Consider the following 6,536-nt stretch of genomic DNA (forward strand, 5'->3'; position numbering starts at 1 on the left):
TTTTTTTTTTTTTTTTTTTTTTTTTTTTTTTTTTTAAGAGGATGCCTATAACCCCAACACTCTGGGAGGCTGAGGCAGGAGGGTCACAAGTTCAAGCCCCGTCTGAGCAATTTAGTAACTTGCCAAGATCCAGTTCCAAAATAAAAAAAGGGCTGAGGATGTAGCTCCCTGCAAGGGCTTGATCCCCAGCACTGAAAAAAAAATGACCTACAGTTGGTTGAACCTAAGGAAGGGGAGCTGCAGGTGCGCAGGTCCACCTGCGTGTAATACATGTGGGGCAGTGAGGACGCACAGCTTCATGAATCCAGGCCCCAGAGCACCTCACGGACTGGGTGGAGATGCCAAGTACCTGGGTGGGCGCAGAGCCCGCTCGGTGCTGCATTGAAGGTGTGTGCTCTCAGAGGCTGGAGGGTTAATTCTGCGAGCGCTTTACCAGCACCAGGCACGGCCCTGGGCCTCAAACAGCACTCAAGAGGCACAGGGGTGCCTGGGGCACTGTAACGGGGTTGGACGTTGGGTGCCAGGAGAGAAAGAGGGTTGGAGACCTGGCTTGAGCGGTTCTGTAGGCCAGAGTGGGGGTCTCCCCGCTGCCTGTGGATGGAGGCCTCCAGCTTCTTAGGGTGCAAAGACTCCCTTTTCAGAAGCAGTTTAAAAGCACAGGAGACTTTGCATGCAAAGAGTTTGGCTTTTGGTGTCTCCACTGAGCAAAGACGTGAAGCCCTTAGTCCCCTTTGGTCCTGCTCCTGCCTCCTCCTGCAGGCTGCTCTGAGGGCTGGAGATGAAACCCTCTTCTGCCCCTGGGCTGTGTCCTCAGCCCCTCAGCCCTGCCTTCCATGTCCCCTCCCCACTCCTTGCAGCCAGGGAGGGGTCTTTCAACCCGCAAATCTGGTGCTGTCCACCCCGACTTGCAGCCCTTTCCCGGTCAGGTCTGAGCTCACTAATTCAGCTCTTCTGGTCCCTCTCTGCTCCACAGCCCTGCGCAGACAGATGCCCTTAGTGGGCGCTGTGTGTCGGGCGGGTTCGACTCTTCTGTGCCTCTTTCCTGCTTTGGGGTGGGGTGGGGCAGGGAAAGACGGTGTCTGGCCACCTTTTTCTGTTTGGGGTGCTGGGGATCGAATCCAGCACTTAACACGTTCTACACTGAGCTGCACTGCAGCCCTGGCCAGCTTTTATTTATTTTCATTTTTTATTTTCTTGAGATGGGACTCATTATATAGCCCAATCTGACCTCGAACTCCTAGACCTCAGCCTCCCAAGTGCTGGGATTCCAGATGTGCACCGCCATGCCTCCCCCACCCCTCAGGAGCCCGGACTGTGATGAGTCCCTGCAGTCCTAGCTACTCAGGGGGCTGGGCTGGAGGATCACTTGGGTCCAGGGGATGGAAATCAGCCTGGACAACAGTGGGTTCCTGTCTCCGAACGATGAAAAATAATAAGTAAATAAAGATTCCTTAGCAAGTTCTCTGACACCCTGAATTGTCCATGCTATTAATGCTGCTGGAGGGAAGGGGACAGGGGAGGCACTGGCACGCGTTTGTCAGGGCCCACGTGCTTCCTGCCCATCTCCTGTCCCCCACCCAAAACCTGAGGGCACAGAGGGCCCCGCTCTGCTGGCTCATTGGAGCCCGGGCCAAGGCACCACCTGGTGTGAGACGAGGAGAGGTAGATGCCAATGTGCCACCCTGTGGCTCCTGGGCTCTGTGTGAGCCTGATGGCTGCACCCTGCTGGGGATGCTGAGAAGCCTGGGCCCCGGGTCTGCTCTGTCCTGGGCTGTGACCTGCTCCCCTCTTGCCCATCTGGCTTCAGAACCCTGTGGTGGCTTTTCCTGGGCAGGTGGGTGCACTGCCAAGGCTGGTGGTCTCTTCTCATCCTATACTGAAGCAGCCTGGGCTGTCCTCAGGGGAGGCCTGACATCTGGGGTTCGAACTTGAACCCATGCCTCACGAACTCAGAGGAGCCCAGCACTGTGCCTTCACAGGGCCAGGAGTCTGCTGCACCCTGAGGCCTTATTTTCCAGCCCTGGCCCTTCCCTGGGCAGCTTTATGGGGATCAAAGTGTCTGACCCCTCCTGAGGCTGACAGCTGCGGGCTCCGGGGCCCTGGTGAGTGCTGGCGGAAGGCACACATGGCCTCCTCCGTGCCAGGCGGGAGAGCTGGCACTGGGCTCTGGCAGCCCAGGAGGCTCTTATTCTGCAACCTGATAACCGCCTGGGCTGGGCCCAAGATTGCAGGCAGCTGTTTGAAGTCCAGAGAGATAATGGCTTCAGAGAGTTGATAAGAGAGGGATGTGTGGTTGTGTGTGTGTGTGTGTGCGCTTTCCCCAGTCTTGCCCATTTGCCTGTGACCAATGTTAATACAGCGCTGCATCCCAAATCAGATCCCAGACAGTGCAGGGGCTCTGTGTCCCCGGCCCTTTCCCATGGTCTGAGCATCTCTCCTGATGCCTGGGTCCCAGCTGCAGAGCCCTGTCCCCACTCTGCCTCGACAACCCCACTTCTTTGCTGCCCACTGGGCCTTCTCCCCAGGCACTTCATGCCTGCCTTTATTCCTCTCATTATTGACTGGGTGAGGGCTCCCTTTGTGCTGGGCATAGTCTGGGCACCAGAGAGACTGTGGGGCAGCCAGGCAGCACTGTCTCTGCTCTCGTGGGGCTTGAGACAGGGGAGACAAGAAGCCACTCATTGTGGAGGGTGCTGAGGGCTGTGAAGGAGATGCTAACTGTGAGTGTGGAGGGTTTTAAGGTGGAGACAGAATCATGGTTTTAAGAGAGCTCAGGGTGGCCTCTGTAAGGTTTGTGGGTAAGTGTGAGCCAAAGCAAAACTGGAGAGGAAAGAGCCAGTGCTAAGGTCCTGGGATGCAAGTGAGGGAACCATCTGGGATCAAAAAGAAGCTGGGTGCAGGCAAGAGTATGAGAAAATGACAGTGGCTGGGTGTGGTGGCATATGCCTGTAATCGCAGCACTCAGGAGGCTGAGGCAGGAGGATTGCCACAAATTGGAAGCCAGGCTGAATCACAGTGTGAGACTGTCTCAAAAAACAAACAAGCAAAAAATGACAGGGGACATAGACCAGACTGGATTAGGGCAGCTAAGGAGTTTAGAGGTGAGTCATAGGGAATGTGATTTTTGTTTTGTTTTGTTTTTTTGGTTCTCACTATGTAGTTGAGACTGACCTGGCACTCACTATGTAGCCCAGGCTGGTCTTGAACTCACAGCGATACTCCTGCCTCAGCCTCCCGAGTGCTAGGATTACAGGCATGTGCCACTACACCCGGCTGGGAATCTGATTTTTATTTTGAAATTTCCCTTTGGCTGCTGCGTGGAAGGCAGATCGGAGGGACAGAAGTTCTCGGCAGGGAGCCCCTGTGTGGAAAGAGGAGAGCGACTGTGTTTTGCCACTCGCTGGCTGTTAGACCTCAGGTCAGTGGCTGATCGCTTAGTCTCTGCCTTCACAGATGTGGGGTCTTTACCCCTGCCTGGTCCTGGCCCTGCTCTGGCCTGGGGTCCCAAGAGCCAGGTGGGAAATGGGCGGGTCGCAGAGGGTCACTTGGAGGAGTCGGGGTTTAGTCTGAGATCTAAAGGAAGCAGCAGTGTCAGCCCCGCCCAGGAGGGAGGAGCTCCGCCGGCTGGAGTCGGTGTGTGAAGATTAAAGGGGAGCTGGTTCTCCAGCCGACCCCCGGGGGGGAGTGGGGAAAGGAGAGATCCAGACGCTTCCCTGGACTTTGGCTCTAGGGAAGTGGGGTGCCGCTACTCACTGAGAAACTGCCGTTTCCTGGGAGGGTCTCACGCCCTCTCATGCTCAGGAATTTATTTGTCTCGGTGCCGGGGACAGAACATGGGGCTTTCACACCGCGCTACGTCCCTCAGCCCTTTTTATGCTTTATTTCGAGACAGGATCTCGCTGTGTCACTAACTCACTGAGGCTGGGCTCAAACTTTCCATTCTCCTGCCTCAGCCTCCGGAGTAGCTGGGATTGCATGGGGCCTGGCATCCGCGGAAACTTTGAGGACTTCTGGACAGGCCTTCGGAGGGGTCCTCCTGATGTCCACTCCTCACACCCTGCTTTCCTCTGCCTGCGGCTGCCAGGTCTGTCCTCAGCCTCTGAGGAAACTGAGTCTCGCAGTACCCGAGACACCATGCCACACGGGGAAACTGAGGCCATGTATTTTATTAAAATCCTTCATAGATTCTTCAAGAATACTCATTAGAAGATCCCTTTCTTTATCCTGCCCCCTTGAGCTGGGGTGGCAGGCGCAGTACCACTGAGCTAAATCCCTGACCCTCATCTTTTGTTGTGTGTGTGTAGGGTGATAGTGGAGCTTGAACTCAGGGCCTTTGCACTAAACTATATCCTATACTTTTTAAATACTTTTTATTTTGAGACAGGGTCTTGCTAAATTGTGGAGTTGCCCAGGCTAGGCTTGAATGTGTGACTCTCCTGCCTCAGCCTCTTAAGAGTTCTGGGATTACAGTGTGTGCCACCACATCCAATTTAAAATATTTTTTTGAGCCAGGAATGGTGGTGTATGCCTGTAGTCTCAGCATTGGGAAGGCTGAGGCAGGAGGATATCTGTGAGTTCAAGGCCAGCCTGAGCTGCATAGTAAATTCAGGGCCAGCCTGAACTACAAAGCAGGACCCTGTCTCAAAACAAACAAACAAAAAACTTCTTGAGTTCCTACTGTATACTGTTTTTTGCACTGGAGACACAGCTGTGAATAAAACAGAAGAATCTCATCTACTGGGTGTGGGTGTGATAGCTACTCAGGAGCATGAGGCAGGAAGATTTATGAGGTTAGCTTAGGTAATTTTGCAAAACCCTGTTTCAAAAATAAATTATATATATAAAAAGAAGAGCTGGAGATGCTCAGCAAGCCCTGGGTTCAATCCCCACACCCCTCTCTTTGCCCCCCAGCTAACCCAAAGCAACAAAACAAAACAAAACAAAAAAGCCACCTGTTCTTATGGGACTAAGATTCTGCCTTGGGAGACTGACAATCCAAATATAATTAAAAATAAGTACACAGGTAATTGTGTCAGGTGCTGCTATAAATAAGCAGAGGAAGGGTTGGGGCCGAAGCTGGGCGTGGTTGGCCTTGATTTGAGGTCATCACAAGAATGCTGAGCCCGCCGCTCTGGAAGCGGAGGCAGAGGCCCAGGCAGAACAAGGTCGGGACCTTCGGGCCGAGACAGCGCCGGGAGGGGGGACAGGCGGTCTGCACTGAGCGTAGGACTGGCTGCAGCCTTTACTGTGTAAGGCGGGGCCTGGGTAGGTTTGCAGGATAGTGTGGGGCCCCGTGTTCCATCCCTTGAGCAGAATATTACACTTCTTGTCGTCAGCACTGCAGCAACCGAGACTCAGTCCGCGCAGTTTGCACACACCCTGGCCCAGGCCTCACTTCCGCTTCCGGGGCATTTGCGGTGGTCCCGCTTTTGAGGCCGTGGCCAGCCCTGCGTGGCTCAGTTGCACTTACTCATTTCCCGGCCTTGTCTGTCGGCTCTCATGAGCCCTTCTGCTTGGCTGCGAGATTCCCTGGGGACGGACGACGGGGTCGGCCAGTCATCTGAATTTAAGAGGTGCCGGGGTACAAACCGGCAGGAAAGAGCCGGGATCCACAGCCCCAGGAGTTAACGTCTAGCCTCAGTGGTACGGTGAGACCCGCTGTGAACTTGTTTCCCTATCGGTAAAACAGTAGGGATGGAGCTAGATCAGTGACTTGCAAATTACTTCAGAATACCGACAGGATCTATGGATCTCCTCAGAACAATGAACTAGTGCAGGAAACTGTGCATGTGACTGGACAAGTGGGGTCACAGACCCTCAGGCTTCTCCCAGTTCCTAAAATAATGGGATTTTCTGTGCTCCCAGCTCAGCAGAGCGACTGACTTTAATTTCTGGGAGGGCCATTTAGGATTTGTTTTTGTCAGGTTCTGAAAAAGTCCCTCAGCCTCCAGGTCTGGGCTCGGAGCTCGTCCCTCCAGCTGGCCAAGACCACCCAGCCTCACCCAGGGGGAGACCCTCAGGGCGTGGTGGGGCCGGTGCGCCGGGAGGGCTGTCTCCCCTGCCCCACCGCCGAGGATCTGGAAGATGGGGGTGGCCTTGGGCCAATGTGGGCACCACCCTTTCTCACCAGGCAGTGCCTCTCCGCACGTCCACACCCAGTGCCTCGCTGGCAGGGGCTGTAACCTGAGCCCTGGGTGCCAGGCAGGGGGAGACCCACCCCGTCCTCCCCTCCCCGGTCGTCCCCTCCAGCTGCCTTCACCCCGCGAGGCTCTCCCAGGCCCAGCCCAGGGAAGAAAGGGTGCTCGGTCTCATTCGGCTCGGGACAGCTGAGGATTAGGGGCCGATGACAGGTTGTCAGTGTCTCCAAGGACAGCTCCATAATCCCCAGCGCCCCAAACTGCAGCGCCCTTTGATCCGGCTCTGAAAGCTTGATTAGGAGACACAGCCCGTTTCCACAAAGGGGAGAACGATTGTTTCCAGCCCAGACAAAAGACTCTTTGTGCAGCCCTGAGAGCCTCTCCCGGGGAGAGGAGGAC

At 55.2% G+C, this 6,536-nt stretch overlaps 1 long non-coding RNA gene across 1 annotated transcript in view; it reads left to right on the top strand.

Moving 5' to 3' along the window:
• Positions 1–4,253, top strand: part of LOC117285594 — a 10,368-nt gene extending 6,115 nt beyond the window's left edge. The window contains exons 2-3 of the long non-coding RNA XR_004516669.1: positions 3,329–3,418; positions 3,893–4,253. This is a non-coding gene — a long non-coding RNA (uncharacterized LOC117285594). The remainder of the gene's footprint in view (positions 1–3,328; positions 3,419–3,892) is intronic.
• Positions 4,254–6,536: the final 2,283 nt, after the last annotated feature.

This window comes from Fukomys damarensis, unplaced genomic scaffold (assembly GCF_012274545.1).
Source record: "Fukomys damarensis isolate Sample0158 unplaced genomic scaffold, DMR_v1.0_HiC HiC_scaffold_11, whole genome shotgun sequence".
NCBI lineage: Eukaryota > Metazoa > Chordata > Mammalia > Rodentia > Bathyergidae > Fukomys > Fukomys damarensis.